Source organism: Bufo bufo, chromosome 11 (assembly GCF_905171765.1).
Source record: "Bufo bufo chromosome 11, aBufBuf1.1, whole genome shotgun sequence".
Lineage (NCBI taxonomy): Eukaryota > Metazoa > Chordata > Amphibia > Anura > Bufonidae > Bufo > Bufo bufo.
In genome coordinates, this window is record NC_053399.1 from 93,355,973 (window position 1) to 93,373,953 (window position 17,981).

The 17,981-nt window shown below is 48.3% G+C and overlaps 1 long non-coding RNA gene across 1 annotated transcript; it reads left to right on the forward strand.

The window, feature by feature from the left end:
• The first annotated feature begins 16,073 nt into the window (after positions 1-16,073).
• LOC120982416 lies at positions 16,074-16,559 on the forward strand. Its single transcript, XR_005774896.1, has 3 exons — positions 16,074-16,314; positions 16,372-16,467; positions 16,525-16,559. It is a non-coding gene; the product is annotated as an uncharacterized LOC120982416 (long non-coding RNA).
• Positions 16,560-17,981: the final 1,422 nt, after the last annotated feature.

Consider the following 17,981-nt stretch of genomic DNA (forward strand, 5'->3'; position numbering starts at 1 on the left):
ATCTCAGCCTATCACGTGTGGATACAACTGTAGAAAACCCTCAGCTGTGAGAAGTAGTCTATCAGTTCAGGCTTTCATTATCATCCTTATACAAAACAAGAATGTTCCCGTTCGCTGGCAGCAAGCAGAGATTTTGAAAATCAGCATCCAATCAGAATCCAGCATTGTTCTGGCCGGCCAAACCATCACTCCCCGATCCGCTCACAGACCTTTACACTTGGCTCAGTAGGTAGAGGGATGGACTATTCTGTCATCGGGTTCTCTGCCTAAGAGAAAAAGGACCAGGTAGTTGAAATCCAACATGCCCGATACCGTCGGCAAGAGTCCGGGGAGGACCCCATACAAATTAACTGATTGGCCAATCCTATGGGTTTGGTCAACATACATACAACATAAGGTGTATGGTCAGCTTATATGTTTTGTAGCAAGGAGCAGTCAGGAAGTATTGCCAGAGGGACATCTTTGAAGAAGATCTAACCCATTGTGGAACCTAAAGGGAGTACCATCTTCCAAAAAAAGCTCCACACCCATCCATGGTGGCATCTGGTACTGCAACTCATCTCTCATGGAGCTGAGCTGCAATACCACTCACAACATGTGGACACGTATGGAGCTGTTCTTGGAAGAAAACAGATTTTTTTTTTAAATCCTGACCACCCCTTTAACATATAACTGAAGACTGAAGTCCAGGATAATCATGAAACCAGGACGGACGCCGTCTAGTGACCATTAATCCAGGAAGCGGCTGGAGCTCCGAGGCTCCTCGCAGATAATCCACGCTGGCCAGCTTCTTCTACTCCATCCTTGAGGGCAGATAATGATTTTCTAATTGTTGTATCATTCTTAGACCCCCCCATCTCATAAGACTTCTGGCTTTCCTCAAGGAACGGTTGTCCTGACAACAACAAGACGGGTGAAGCTTTTTCCCACCAGGTCATGGGAGGTCACCGGAGTCTTGTAGAAGGCACGACTGGGGAGACAGAGGTCAACGGTACGAGAGCCGAGGTCAAGTGCTTCCATTGTGGAGAACAATAGGGCCACGAGTGCTCCCCGGTGGCCAGTCATGCCCAATTAACCCTGGTCAAGCTCCATGAGACCAGTCTCATGACTTGGTTTATTTATGGAGTCCCAGGGTGAGTTCATAAAAAAGGTATCTTGTGGGCTTATCAGATGGCAGAGCTCTGCGCCGGGCGTGAAGATTAACGCAATCAGCCCGTTCCTAATCATCTGGTCGCACAATCTAGACCTGGAAATGTAAAGATCACTAAATTCCTTTAATTGGGGATTTAAGGTTATAATAGAAGAAGAAATGTCAGAGAAAAAGCATCGAGCCAGGAAAGGTGAGGGATGGTCAAAATTGAATGTACCACCACATGTTCTCCGGGAAAGATACAGAAAAGGGATGCCATTCAAGTGTACAGCATGAAATGCATTTAGCTACAAACAGCATCCCATAGCAGAGCAGCCAGGAATAAACCGGATCCCAAAACTGTACTCTGGCACCATGTACTGTGGGCACAAATACAGTCCTCTAGACAGGTGGTGAGCAGAGGGGGCACATTGTCCAACCATTCAGTCCTCTCCTGCCATACACGTCTTATATACAGTGTCTGTACATACATTACTTATCCTGTACTGATCCCCAGCTACATCCTGTATTATACTCCAGAGCTGCACTCACTATTCTGCTGGTGCAGTCACTGTGTACATACATTACTTATCCTGTACTGATCCTGAGTTACATCCTGTATTGTACTCCAGAGCTGCACTCACTATTCTGCTGGTGCAGTCACTGTGTACATACATTACTTATCCTGTACTGATCCTGAGTTACATCCGGTATTATACTCCAGAGCTGCACTCACTATTCTGCTGGTGCAGTCACTGTGTACATACATTACTTATCCTGTACTGATCCTGAGTTACATCCTGTATTATACTCCAGAGCTGCACTCACTATTCTGCTGGTGCAGTCACTGTGTACATACATTACTTATCCTGTACTGATCCCCAGTTACATCCTGTATTATACTCCAGAGCTGCACTCACTATTCTGCTGGTGCAGTCACTGTGTACATACATTACTTATCCTGTACTGATCCTGAGTTACATCCTGTATTATACTCCAGAGCTGCACTCACTATTCTGCTGGTGCAGTCACTGTGTACATACATTACTTATCCAGTACTGATCCTGAGTTACATCCTGTATTATACTCCAGAGCTGCACTCACTATTCTGCTGGTGCAGTCACTGTGTACATACATTACTTATCCTGTACTGATCCTGAGTTACATCCTGTATTATACTCCAGAGCTGCACTCACTATTCTGCTGGTGCAGTCACTGTGAACATACATTACTTATCCTGTACTGATCCTGAGTTACATCCTGTATTATACTCCAGAGCTGCACTCACTATTCTGCTGGTGCAGTCACTGTGTACATACATTACTTATCCTGTACTGATTCTAAGTTACATCCTGCATTATACTCCAGAGCTGCACTCACTATTCTGCTGGTGCAGTCACTGTGTACATACATTACTTATCCTGTACTGATCCTGGGTTACATCCTGTATTATACTCCAGAGCTGCACTCACTATTCTGCTGGTGCAGTCACTGTGTACATACATTACTTATCCTGTACTGATCCTGAGTTACATCCTGTATTATACTCCAGAGCTGCACTCACTATTCTGCTGGTGCAGTCACTGTGTACATACATTACTTATCCTGTACTGATCCTGAGTTACATCCTGTATTATACTCCAGAGCTGCACTCACTATTCTGCTGGTGCAGTCACTGTGTACATACATTACTTATCCTGTACTGATCCTGAGTTACATCCTGTATTATACTCCAGAGCTGAACTCACTATTCTGCTGGTGGAGTCACTATGTACATACATTACTTATCCTGTACTGATCCTGAGTTACATCCTGTATTGTACTCCAGAGCTGCACTCACTATTCTGCTGGTGCAGTCACTGTGTACATACATTACTTATCCTGTACTGATCCTGAGTTACATCCGGTATTATACTCCAGAGCTGCACTCACTATTCTGTTGGTGCAGTCACTGTGTACATACATTACTTATCCTGTACTGATCCCCAGTTACATCCTGTATTATACTCCAGAGCTGCACTCACTATTCTGCTGGTGCAGTCACTGTGTACATACATTACTTATCCTGTACTGATCCTGAGTTACATCCTGTATTATACTCCAGAGCTGCACTCACTATTCTGCTGGTGCAGTCACTGTGTACATACATTACTTATCCAGTACTGATCCTGAGTTACATCCTGTATTATACTCCAGAGCTGCACTCACTATTCTGCTGGTGCAGTCACTGTGTACATACATTACTTATCCTGTACTGATCCTGAGTTACATCCTGTATTATACTCCAGAGCTGCACTCACTATTCTGCTGGTGCAGTCACTGTGAACATACATTACTTATCCTGTACTGATCCTGAGTTACATCCTGTATTATACTCCAGAGCTGCACTCACTATTCTGCTGGTGCAGTCACTGTGTACATACATTACTTATCCTGTACTGATTCTAAGTTACATCCTGCATTATACTCCAGAGCTGCACTCACTATTCTGCTGGTGGAGTCACTATGTACATACATTACTTATCCTGTACTGATCCTGAGTTACATCCGGTATTATACTCCAGAGCTGCACTCACTATTCTGCTGGTGCAGTCACTGTGTACATACATTACTTATCCTGTACTGATCCTGAGTTACATCCTGTATTATACTCCAGATCTGCACTCACTATTCTGCTGGTGCAGTCACTGTGTACATACATTACTTATCCTGTACTGATCCCCAGTTACATCCTGTATTATACTCCAGAGCTGCACTCACTATTCTGCTGGTGCAGTCACTGTGTACATACATTACTTATCCTGTACTGATCCTGAGTTACATCCTGTATTATACTCCAGAGCTGCACTCACTATTCTGCTGGTGCAGTCACTGTGTACATACATTACTTATCCAGTACTGATCCTGAGTTACATCCTGTATTATACTCCAGAGCTGCACTCACTATTCTGCTGGTGCAGTCACTGTGTACATACATTACTTATCCTGTACTGATCCTGAGTTACATCCTGTATTATACTCCAGAGCTGCACTCACTATTCTGCTGGTGCAGTCACTGTGAACATACATTACTTATCCTGTACTGATCCTGAGTTACATCCTGTATTATACTCCAGAGCTGCACTCACTATTCTGCTGGTGCAGTCACTGTGTACATACATTACTTATCCTGTACTGATTCTAAGTTACATCCTGCATTATACTCCAGAGCTGCACTCACTATTCTGCTGGTGCAGTCACTGTGTACATACATTACTTATCCTGTACTGATCCTGGGTTACATCCTGTATTATACTCCAGAGCTGCACTCACTATTCTGCTGGTGCAGTCACTGTGTACATACATTACTTATCCTGTACTGATCCTGAGTTACATTCTGTATTATACTCCAGAGCTGCACTCACTATTCTGCTGGTGCAGTCACTGTGTACATACATTACTTATCCTGTACTGATCCTGAGTTACATCCTGTATTATACTCCAGAGCTGCACTCACTATTCTGCGGGTGCAGTCACTGTGTACATACATTACTTATCCTGTACTGATCCTGAGTTACATCCTGTATTATACTCCAGAGCTGCACTCACTATTCTGCTGGTGCAGTCACTGTGTACATACATTACTTATCCTGTACTGATCCTGAGTTACATCCTGTATTATACTCCAGAGCTGCACTAACTATTCTGCTGGTGCAGTCACTGTGTACATACATTACTTATCCTGTACTGATCCTGAGTTACATCCTGTATTATACTCCAGAGCTGCACTCTCTATTCTGCTGGTGCAGTCACTGTGTACATACATTACTTATCCTGTATTGATCCTGAGTTACATCCTGTATTATACTCCAGAGCTGCACTCACTATTCTGCTGGTGGAGTCGCTGTCTACATACATTCATTACATTACTTATCCTGTACTGATCTTGCGTTACGGTATATCCTGTACTATACTCCAGAGCTACACTTACTATGCTACTACCAAGATCGGTAGTGTAATGTATGTACACAGTGACTGCACCAGCAGAATAGTGAGTGCAGATCTGGAGTATAATACAGGATGTAACTCAGGATCAGTACAGGATAAGTAATGTAATGTATGTACATAGTGACTGCACCAGCAGAATAGTGAGTGCAGATCTGGAGTATAATACAGGATGTAACTCAGGATCAGTACAGGATAAGTAATGTATGTAGACAGCGACTCCACCAGCAGAATAGTGAGTGCAGCTCTGGAGTATAATACAGGATGTAACTCAGGATCAGTACAGGATAAGTAATGTATGTAGACAGCGACTCCACCAGCAGAATAGTGAGTGCAGCTCTGGAGTATAATACAGGATGTAACTTAGAATCAGTACAGGATAAGTAATGTATGTACACAGTGACTGCACCAGCAGAATAGTGAGTGCAGCTCTGGAGTATAATACAGGATGTAACTTAGAATCAGTACAGGATAAGTAATGTATGTACACAGTGACTGCACCAGCAGAATAGTGAGTGCAGCTCTAGAGTATAAAACAGGATCAGTGTGTGTTTGTAATCACAGGGTGGACCTGGTGACGCTCCATTGTGACTATTTAGAGGGGACGTCGGGGCACATCATTAGGAGCTGTGCTGGAGCTGTAATTGCGGCTGAGAAACTGATAATTTGAAGTGTAACCTTGCAGGTACAGCCACGATGATTGGGTCTCCATCCCTGAGAGGAGACATGTGGCTCGCTGTACAATGCCTCCTGATTAGAGCCTCGGTCAGCCGCACACTACACCGTCTCACCAGCTAAGGACTTAGAGGGGACGTGTCCACTGGGCACACCATGGTTCCTGTAAACCTGCTAAATACCAAGAAGCTGTCAACATGTAGGTTTGTTGATGCTTAATGAGCCCCATTACAGTTTTGAAATTGACCCCTCTTAGATTATTAGGCACAGCGCCACACTATTTTACCTGTCATGTGTGGTACAGCGGTTTATATCCATTCATTTTAAAGCAGCTGAGCTGCAATACCGGATACAACCTGTGGACAGGTGTGGCGCTGTTTGTAAAAAGCAGCCGTCCCGCACAACGCCTTTAGAGCTCTTTTGGATGCATTTCAGGAAATAAAAAACACGGTGGAGAATTTTTAAGACCTGTGCTGCAGAAAAGTGGCATGCAATTTCCAGGTTTCAGAGGTCGGTGGTCCTTCCAGAACTGCCCTGATGGATGTCTGCGTGTAAGACAGCATGCCTCTGCTGCACATGGCCTCTGCACACGCTTCCCATTCTCTCTCCCCTGCATCGTTACATTTGGTGACTGCCATTCCCGAACCGGCCACTGTGAGGCGCCCAGCTCATTTCCCCATCATCTACAGATTGTTCTTCTCACGCATAGCCAACCATGAACCATCTGTGCTATGTGGCAGCGAAGGGGTTAAGGGATTGACTCCCATCCGAAAAGATGCAAAAACCTTGTGCACTAATCTGTACAACAAGGCATCACCCCGATAGTAAGAGCCATGGGGTGGGGGTAATGGGAAACCGCTGAGATGAGTGGTGGTGTAGCATGCATGTTTTTTATAACGGCATGATTTGTGGGCCCCTCCGGATTTAAGACCAGGGGACTATAGTGTTGCGCCTCATGGTTTGTGCCTTGGGTGGTGTCTGGTCCTATATAGGGACAGCTCTGAGTGCAACCATCAAGTGTGTGTCCTCTGTGAGGTACTGCAACTGCATGCTGGGTGCCTCTATGTGAGTGAGCGTGCTGAGTCCATGTGAGTCACTGCACCACCTTAGAGTGGGGTTCGGTGTAGTGGTCATAGGCTACACCCATTACCTGTCTGATCCACCTACGGTACGACCACACGGCACGGTGCGGTTGAGTACTACGTGGCCGTACGGGTCACTATTTAGTCAGTCTGCATTGTTAATGGCTGCGTGGCAGACTGACTACAGAGTGGTCTCCATTAGTCGCTGCCCGTACGATGCCCAACTGCATCGCAACAACGCCGCCCGCTCGTACCCTTACATGCTTCCCATCTCTCCTGTCATCACAGTGCCGATCCAAGTCTTTGAGCAAGCGAGCCGTGTCTGACAGTCTAGGGACCTGCCGCCTATCAACCACAGTTCCTTCAATCAGTGGCGGATCCAGAGCCTGGTCTCGGAAGGGGCATTTCCAGATTATTTTCTGTCCGCTGCCACAGAACAATGGTGCTTATAGAACAGACTACACAGTGTAGCGGTATACTGTATACTGTGTGGCACAGTGTAGGCTATATGTGTATAACATTAATATATTTCACATGAAAACTTACAATTACTTGGCTCGGCCCTTGGGGATCTCGGACACCACTTCAACACTTTGGCCGGGGGCTCGGCGGAGCTGATGTTGTGTTTTATCCTAATGAGAAAGATTTCATAATAAGGATTTGGAGAAGGGGCAGAGGGATAGCAGAGCAGGGAGAGGCTGGTGCTGCTACTAGGGGGTCATACCATGGGGGAGTAATAAAGCCCACCATAATGCCCCCCCCCCCCGTAGAAATAATTCTCCTTATAATGTGACAATGCAAAAAATCCCCTCTTGTAATGCCCCCAGTAGTAATAATTCTCCTTGTAATGCCCCCAGTTGAGCTAATGTCCCCATAGTGCCCCCATAATGTGCCAGTATAAAATACCCCTATATATTGCCCCTAGTAAATGCCTCCATAGTGCTCCTCTCCCCCCTTCCTCCTAGTGCCCCCCATAATGTACCAGTATAAAATGCCCCAGTAGATGCCCTCAGTGTCCCCCATAATTTGCAAGTATAAAATACCCCTTCTTAGTGCTACCCGGAGATGACCCCATAGTACTTCTCTCCCCCCTTCCTCATAGTACCCACCATAATGTGTCCCAGTATAAAATTCTACTGTACAGAGCCCCCCATATAAAACACCCCTTCTTTGTGGCCTCAGTAGATGCCCCTATAGTGCCCCAATAATGTGCCAGTAATAACAGCTTCCCCATCATATGCCAGTTATAACAGCTTCCCCATCATATGCCAGTTATAACAGCCCCCCCATCATGTGCCAGTTATAACAGCCCCCCCATCATGTGCCAGTAATAACAGCCCCCCCATCATGTGCCAGTAATAACAGCCCCCCCATCATGTGCCAGTAATAACAGCCCCCCATCATGTGCCAGTAATAACAGCCCCCCCATCATGTGCCAGTAATAACAGCCCCCCCATCATGTGCCAGTAATGACAGCCCCCGCTTGTGCCAGTAATGACAGCCCCCCATTATGTTCCAGTAATGACAGCCCCCCATTATGTGCCAGTAATGACAGCCCCCCCATTATGTGCCAGTAATGACAGCCCCCCATTATGTGCCAGTAATGACAGCCCCCCCATTATGTGCCAGTAATGACAGCCCCCCCATTATGTGCCAGTAATGACAGCCCCCCATTATGTTCCAGTAATGACAGCCCCCCCATTATATGCCAGGAATGACAGCCCCCCTATTATGTGCCAGTAGCCAGAGCCCCCATTATGTGCCAGTAGCTAGAGCCCCCCATTATGTGCCAGTAGCCAGAGACCCCCATTATGTGCCAGTAGCCAGAGACCCCCATTATGTGCCAGTAGCCAGAGACCCCCATTATGTGCCAGTAGCCAGAGACCCCCATTATGTGCCAGTAGCCAGAGACCCCCATTATGTGCCAGTAGCCAGAGACCCCCATTATGTGCCAGTAGCCAGAGACCCCCATTATGTGCCAGTAGCCAGAGACTCCCATTATGTGCCAGTAGCCAGAGCCCCCCATTATGTGCCAGTAGCTAGAGCCCCCCATTATGTGCCAGTAGCCAGAGACCCCCATTATGTGCCAGTAGCCAGAGACCCCCATTATGTGCCAGTAGCCAGAGACCCCCATTATGTGCCAGTAGCCAGAGACCCCCATTATGTGCCAGTAGCCAGAGACCCCCATTATGTGCCAGTAGCCAGAGACCCCCATTATGTGCCAGTAGCCACCAGTATTGTACACAAAAAAAAATAAACACTTTTACTTACCTCCTTGGCAGCAATGCGATGCAGCCTCTTCTGGCCTGTGTCCTGCGCTGTACGGCTCAAGCGGGCCTCTGATAGGCTGCCGGCCTAGTGCCTGCAGCCTATCAGAGGAAGGGAAAGGGACACGCCTCTCCCTCCATTGCCTCAGCACAGTCATCTGTATCGCTGTCCTGAGGACGGCGATACAGATGACTATGGAGATGAGCGCTTCCACAATGGAAGCGTTCATCTCCCTGTGCCCCGCCGCTGCCCCCCCCACTTCTGAGAATTGCCTCGTTGCCCCCCCCCCTCCTGGATCCGCCAGTGCCTTCAATAGGGTTGTCAAAACAGCCAGTGGCGTAGCTAGAAATGACTGGGCCCCACAGCAAATTTTTGAATGGGGCCCCCCTCCCTCAGTAATTTTTTAGCGACCCCTTCCTTTCATGCCGCCCCCATTCCTGTGGCTAGTAAAGATCGCTCTCTCAGACCAGGCCCGGCAGCTGTTCCGTCTATACTGCCACTGTATATCATTTCATTGTGTAATACTGTTGAGGGGGCCCTGACAAAATCTTTTAGTCGTCCTCCTCCTGGATGGGCCCCTTCTGGGTCAGGGCCCCAAAGCAGCCGCTTCCCCTATAGCTAGGCGCCTGCAAACAGCTCATCCTGACAACCAGAGAGCTGGCGGGTATCAGCGGTCACCAATCTGGTGAAAACCATTTGAATGGCTGCCGTGTAATACCACATTTTCACCTGCAGAGGGCGCTCTGAGTTAACAGCTGACCTGCTTGCTGATGGTTTCCACGGAGCTCGACAACAACAATAATGAAATGCCACTGGGGGCTACGTGAAAGCTGGGTGACAACCCCCTGCGGCGGTTTTAATGGTCGACACCCAACCAAGGTTTTGAGGTATAAAATCCATTGTAATTATACACGGTCATTATAGTCGTATCTTCATTTGCTTTCCAGGACATAAAAAAAATCTAAAGAATTGGCACCCATGTTGAGTGGCAGAGCCACCCCCTGACCCTCAGATGGGGCTGGTGATAGATTTATTGGGAAGCGGGCAGGGTGGCAGCTGCGGTGCATACAGCCCTGTTTGTTTCCGTCCCCGCACGGGCTGTTAAACAGCAGATATGCCACAGGAGGACCGGCCTATTCTTACAGCAAATCATTTATTTTGCAAACAAGGGGTATTTAGCAGCGGGCTACTCGCCACCCTTGCCCTATTTAAATGCCACCTCGGCTTCCTGGAATCAGCTTTGTGTTCATATTCCCACCAGACTGTGTACGCCGGACTGTGCCACTTCCATTGTCTGCCCAGCTGCCTTGCCACGACTGAGGCTGCCGCAAGCAGCAGCTGGGCGAACAAAGGGAGGGTAGAGCCCAGTGCCCAAAAGTGTCACACACAAGGGGGTAAAACTGGCACGGCAGACTGAGGACACCATTAAAGGATTTGCCAGTCTGACTGCGAGCGTGATCTGCATGCCACTCAGAGGCCGTGAGAGAGGCGCTGGCGAAGGCCGCTGGGAAGAATCGACATATAACATTAACCCCCCCTGCCAGCAAGTCAGGATGCCACTTCTGACTGGCATTCCCAAGTCCTGACTCATCTACAGAGACCAAGACGTTCACAGCGGTGGGAGAAGAAGCTGAGAACAATAATTGGATTTGTCGGAGATGAGCCCGACCTTGTCTCTATTGAGAGGCAGCCTCCAGGCTGCGGCCTCCGGTTTGGGAGGAGGGGGGCGAGGGGGCTGCCATGTAACAGAAGGGGCACAAATGCATCTCCGGGCACAACAGGGACGGATCCTCTACTGCCAAGGAATTCCAGCCAGACCCACGTAGAATCAATATCGGGTGACCGCAAATTATCGCCCGACTTGTCTGGAGCAAGTGCCTCATGACTCGCGGTCTGTGAAGTCGCCAGAATCATTGTAGCCTGCCTTCACATGACCATATGTATTACTTGATCCGCAAAATACGGATGAAGTCCGCGCTGCATCCGATTTTGTTGCAGACCCATTGGTTTCAGTGGGTCCGTGATCCGCATTTTCCACAAAAGAGACAACACATCCTATTCTCGCCTGCAAAATATGGGTCACGGGCCCATTGAAGTCAATGGGTCTGAAACAAAAAAACAAAAAACGGATGTGACACGGACGTCTTCCATGTTTTGGGGATCTGCGTTTCTCAAGACTGAAGCATCAGAGGCATCAAATTTATCCAAACTTTTGTGCAAATTAGGCGTGAAAAATTCCCCCACTTCCGAAAGTCCGGTCTTTAAAAACGGCGCCCGTTTGCTCACTTCACCTCTCACACACATTACAAAATGGTATCCATAAAAACAACAGATCGCCCATAAAACCACGATTTAACAAATTGTCCTATAGCAACCAATCACAGCACAGCTTTCACGTTTCCACAGCAGAAAGCAAAATGTAAGCTGCGCTGTGATTGGTTGCTATGGGCAACAGCGATGGTTTCTCTTTCAGTCAGTTTGATAAATGCGTGTCAGCAGCGCCTCTATAAATCTGCCCCTTTGGGGTTACTTACACGGGTCACGTGGCCTTGTTTGACCTCAAGTCTCACGCGACACAACAATTCCTGACAGGGTAGAACCGTACAGCACAGACACCGGCTGGGCGGCCATATTGTTCAGGGCAGGGGCCTGCAAATTCTCACACGGCGCAGACGTTTCTGTACTTGTGATGGACAGATGTGATTTTCAGTCACAGACCCTGTATGATCGGTGGGGTGCACCCGCCACCTGGTCCTACAGTCCAACCCTATTAACATCCCTATGTGAGTGTAATGGACGGAGAGGCCGGGCATGCAGGTCACTATGTAATGCAGGGAGAGGCCGGGCATGCAGGTCCCTATGTAATAGAGGGAGAGGCCGGGCATGCAGGTCCTTATGTAATAGAGGGAGAGGCCGGGCATGCAGGTCCCTATGTAATAGAGGGAGAGGCCGGGCATGCAGGTCCCTATGTAATAGAGGGAGAGGCCGGGCATGCAGGTCCTTATGTAATAGAGGGAGAGGCCGGGCATGCAGCTCACTATGTAATGCAGGTCACTATGTAATGGAGGGAGAGGCCGGGCATGCAGGTCACTATGTAATGGAGGGAGAGGCCGGGCATGCAGGTCCTTATGTAATAGAGGGAGAGGCCGGGCATGCAGGTCCCTATGTAATAGAGGGAGAGGCCGGGCATGCAGGTCCCTATGTAATAGAGGGAGAGGCCGGGCATGCAGGTCCCTATGTAATAGAGGGAGAGGCCGGGCATGCAGGTCCTTATGTAATAGAGGGAGAGGCCGGGCATGCAGCTCACTATGTAATGCAGGTCACTATGTAATGGAGGGAGAGGCCGGGCATGCAGGTCACTATGTAATGGAGGGAGAGGCCGGGCATGCAGGTCCTTATGTAATAGAGGGAGAGGCCGGGAATGCAGGTAACTATGTAATGCAGGTCACTATGTAATGGAGGGAGAGGCCAAGCATGCAAGTCACTATGTAATGGAGGGAGAGGCCAAGCATGCAAGTCACTATGTAATGGAGGGAGAGGCCAAGCATGCAAGTCACTATGTAATGGAGGGAGAGGCCGGGCATGCAGGTCACTATGTAATGGAGGGAGAGGCCGTGCATGCAGGTCCCTATGTAATGCAGGGAGAGGCCGGGCATGCAGGTCCCTATGTAATGGAGGGAGAGGCCGGGCATGCAGGTCATTATGTAATGCAGGGAGAGGCCGGGCATGCAGGTCCCTATGTAATGGAGGGAGAGGCCGGGCATGCAGGTCCCTATGTAATGGAGGGAGAGGCCGGGCATGCAGGTCATTATGTAATGCAGGGAGAGGCCGGGCATGCAGGTCCCTATGTAATAGAGGGAGAGGCCGGGCATGCAGGTCACTATGTAATGGAGGGAGAGGCCGGGCATGCAGGTCACTATGTAATGGAGGGAGAGGCCGGGCATGCAGGTCACTATGTAATGGAGGGAGAGGCCAAGCATGCAGGTCTCTATGTAATGGTGGGAGAGGCTGTGCATGCAGGTCATTATGTAATGGTGGGAGAGGCTGTGCATGCAGGTCTCTATGTAATGGAGGGAGAGGCTGTGCATGCAGGTCCCTATGTAATGCAGGGAGAGGCCGGGCATGCAGGTCACTATGTAATGGAGGGAGAGGCCATGCATGCAGGTCCCTATGTAATGGAGGAGCCCCTCACCTGGGTGTCCTGCTCAGGCAGCTCCTCTGATGACACACCTGCTGCTGCTGCTCGGCCTCTGCTCCAATCCTACACACTCCTCTCATAACTGCACACTTTATTTAGGCCCCTTTCACACGAGCGAGTTTTCCGCCTCATTTATCAAACCTAAAGAAAAACTGTCTTAGTTGCCCTTAGCAACCAATCAGATTCCACCTTTCATTTTTCAAGACTCCTTTGGAAAATGAAAGCTGTAATCTGATTGGTTGCTATGGGCAACTCAGCCAGTTCTACTTTACACCAGTATTGACAAATCTCCTACCCTCAGGGGGTCCGACTGCTGGGATACCGACGACGAGGGGTCCACCCACCGCTCCGTGATGAGGCGCAGTCTACGTCAGCACCACTGAGCTCTGTTATTTATTTAGGTAATACTTTACATGGGGACAACCCCTTCCTGACACAGCAATTTTCAGTTTTTGCATTTTTTTGGGGGGGAGGATTTTTGCTTTGCTTTTTACTCATTTTTTACTTTTTAATCACCTTTTACAAAAATGTTTGGGAAGCAACCAAAACACAGCAAAACGGACATTTAGATTTTTTCCCATTACGCCATTCACCGTACGGGATGCATACATTTATAATTTAATAGTTTGAGTATTTTCGGACACATGGATACTAATTAGCTTGTCTTAGTTGCCCATAGCAACCAATTGGAGCTCACCTCCGATTTTTTTCAGAACACAGATGTTTTAAGTCATTAAAAACCCTTACCCCACGTGACTTCCGGGGGGTGTGCGCCTCCGCGCAAGCGCAGTACCAGGGCATGGGTAAGCTAAAATTACAGTGAGCGTGCGCTCTCAGGGGTAAGGACGGTCTTTTGTCTTGTTAATTCTCCTTACCCTCACACTGCGCACGCGCGGATTGTAAAATCTCCTACACAGAGAGACCGACCTGATCCTGATCGAAGCCAGCGATGAATCTGAAGCGCGCTGTGTAGTGAGGGTAAGGAGATTTTACAATCCGCGCGTAAGGAGATTTAACAAGACAAAATACAGTCAGATGTCCTTAACACTGAGAGCGCATGCGCGGTATCCGTGGGCGCGTCCATGAGTCAATGCTCACTGTAATTTTAGCTTACCCATGCCCTGGTACTGCACTTGCGCGTAGGCACACACCCCCGGAAGTCACGCGGGGTAAGGTTTTATTTAATGACTTGGGGTATTCCCATCATGGACAATGGGGGCATATCGCTAGGATATGCCCCCATTGTCTTATAGGTGCGGGTCCCACCACTGGAACCCGCACCTATATAGAGAACGGAGCCCCAAAAGTTAAGGAGGGCGCACTGCGCATGCGCAGCCGCCCTCCATTCATTTCTATGGGGCCGCCGAAAATAGCCAAGCGCTGGCCCGGCTATTTCCGTCAGTCTCATAAAAAATGAATGGGAGCATGGGCCGCGCATGCGCGGTACGCTCCCATTCACTTCTATGGGAGAGACGGGGAGAAGCGCTTCGTGGTGGACGAACCCCAGGAAATCTGGGGTCCTCCAGACACAGCGCTCCCCGCTCCGTTCTCGATATAGGTGTGGGACCCGCACCTATCAGACAATGGGGGCATATGCTAGCGATATGCCCCCATTGTCCATGATGGGAATACCCCTTTAAGTTTTTTTTAATAGAACACCTGGTTGTAACGATTGTGGCTGGGGCAGTGTCTTACTGTGTGGATGGGCTGGCAGTGGCACAGGTCCGGACTGGCTGTGGGATAACTGTTTTGGGTGGCACTGGTGAGGCGGGCGGGCAGCACAACTCAATAACTTCTTCCACACTGGATGCGCGCCTGCTGCCTGCCAGCAATACACTGGGCCAATCAGCAGCAGGATATTTGCACACTGCTAATGCTGATTGGCCCAGTATGTGATGCGGTGCAGGCGCACGAGGGAGCGCGCAGTCAGTGAGAGGTCGGGGGGGAGGGACCTGTGTGTTGGCGCTGGGAGCCGGCAAAGTAGTGAGCGCAGCTGCAGGGGGCGGAGCCTTCCGAGCGCTCCGGGCCCCCCTCTGCCGCGGGCACCAATATGGCAGACGATCAGCTGTGTCTCTGTGCAGGCCGCGGGTTGTGCACCCCTGGTTTAGGGGGTCTAGTCTAGTGGTCTATATTCATTTAGAGGATCTGTATTCGTTTTGGGCAGGCATGGGATTCAGCCGGTTCCCTCCAGTTTTCTAGATCCAGTTGTTAAAATTACCGGCTGAATCCCGATCCGTTGCCCTGGCGGCAGCGGCGGGAGATGAGCGCTTCTATTGTGGAAGTGCTCATCTCCCTACATTCATCTGTATCACCATCCTCAGGACAGCGGTACAAATAAACGCTGCAGCAGGGCAAGGGAGAGGCGTCTCCCTTCCCTGTTCCGTTGAAAGGCTGCAGGCACTATAGGAGGCCAGCGCAGGCGGCGCGATGACATCATTGTGTTCGCCTGAGCCGGGCTTCATACTGCACGGGACACAGGCCGGAAGAGGCATGCATCGCTGCCAGCGTGTAGGTAAGTATAAGTGTTTTTTTTCTTTTCTGTGGCACAATATGGGGGCATCTACTTGGGGCATGTTACTATATACTGGCACATCATGGTGGACATGTAATCATGTAAACATGTGTCGTGACGCTGTGTGTCCACTGTTGACTAGGGAACCCTTGGTTTTGGAATTCTGGTCTGGGGTCTATATTCTTCTAGGGACTCAGGTCTGAGGTCTCAATTTGTTAAGGGGTCTGTATTAATTTAGGAGGTCTGGTCCGTGGTCTTTATTAGTTTAGAAGGTCTGGTCTGGGGTCTGCATTAGTTTAGAAGGTCTGGTCTGGGACCTGTATTAGTTTAGGAGGTCTGGTCTGGGGCCTGTATTAGTTTAGGTGGTCTGGTCTGGAGCCTGTATTAGTTTTAGTTTAGAAGGTATGGTCTGGGGCCTGTATTAGTTTAGGAGGTGAGGTCTGGTCTGGGGTCTGTATTAGTTTAGGTGGTCTGGGGTCTGTATTTGTTTAGGAGGTCTGGTCCAGGGTCTTTATAAGCTTAGAAGTTCTGGTCTGGGGCCTGTATTAGTTTAGGAGGTCTGCTCTGTGGTTTGTATTAGTTTAGGAGGTCTGGTCTGGGGTATGTATTCGTTTAGGTGGTCTGGGGTATGTATTCATTTAGAAGGTCTTGTCGGTGGACTTTATTAGTTTAGAAGGTCTGGTCTGGGGCCTGTATTAGTTTAGGAGGTCTGATAATGGGTCTATATTAATTTAGGAGCTCTGGTCTGGGGTCTGTATTCATTTAGGAGGTCTGGTCTGGAGTTTTTTTATTTATTTGTTTAGGAGGTCCGGTCTGGGTCTGTATTCGTTTAGTAGGTATGGTTTTGGGCCTGTATGAGAGTTTAGGAGGTCTGGTCTGGAGTTTGTATTTAGTTCTCTTCATTTTGGGGTGTGATCAAAGGAATCATATGCACTACTTTTAGTGCTAGGTGGTGGGTACACCCTATAGAAAGGGGTGGGCAGATGGTAAAACTTTAGTATACATTGCTTTCCGGGAACTTGACCTATCTTGGTCATAGACAGTTGACCAGATTAGGAGGACACTTCCCTTCATCCTTATTATAGGGCATATGGAGAGGGCTTGTCTCTTTAAGAGCAGGCTGGAGTTTTTGATTTTTCTTCGTTTTTGGTACATCTTATTCTTCCCTCATCTTCTGCCGTGTGTTCTGGCTCTCTGTCTATGAGAATGCTGTTATAGAAGCTGTCACTCTGACTTACATTAATATGCGGTGAAAGCTGTCTCACCTTCCTTCACACCGCGCTGGAAGAACTAGCTGACATCTGTCACTTAGTGCTTTTTTCAGCCTGTCAGTAGGAAGCGACTGCTGTTGCGCCTCTGCATCACCCGGGTTATTTTTCCTGTCAATTACAGAATTTCCACCAAAAAGTATAGATTTAGGTAATGTGGGATTTAAAGGGAAACTCGGAACCAGAATTTCCATGGGATTTCTCTCATCATCTTAATGTCTGATCTCACCCCTGCCTCTTGTAGGCTTCTGTATAATAGCATTTTATAATTTGAGTTGTTGGGTGTAGTGTTAGGTTGGATGGTGGGTAAATGGGGGGGGGGGGGGGATTCTAGGGTTCTATGGGACTTTGGGGTATATGAGAAAATCCTGGGCTGGTTCATGGACGTCTGTTATCATGTAATGGGGGCATGCGATGCAGCTCAGAGCCCAGAAAAAAATAAAAAATGTATATGTGTGTTGTATTGGTGTGTTTGTGTGGGATTTTTGAAAGTTTTTGTAATTTTTTGGGGTAATATTTCAGTATTTCATTGCATTTTGCTGTGTGTAGGTAGGGTGCAACCGGATCAGGAATGTTAGTATATTGATAGTGAAATTAATATTGTAAATATTATAAATCCTGTAGATAGTGGGTGTTCTATGGGGGAAGTGAGTGTTGGGCTGGACCAGTGTTGTCTGTACCGTGCTGAGGTGCATTATGTCCTGTATATTTGGTTTGGGTTTTGTGTTATGTTTTGGTGTGATTTATGTAGTTATTTATTTATGTTTTTAAAATTTGAATAAAAGAAATACAGGATGTAACTCAGGATCAGTACAGGATAAGCAATGTATGTACACAGTGACTGCACCAGCAGAATAGTGAGTGC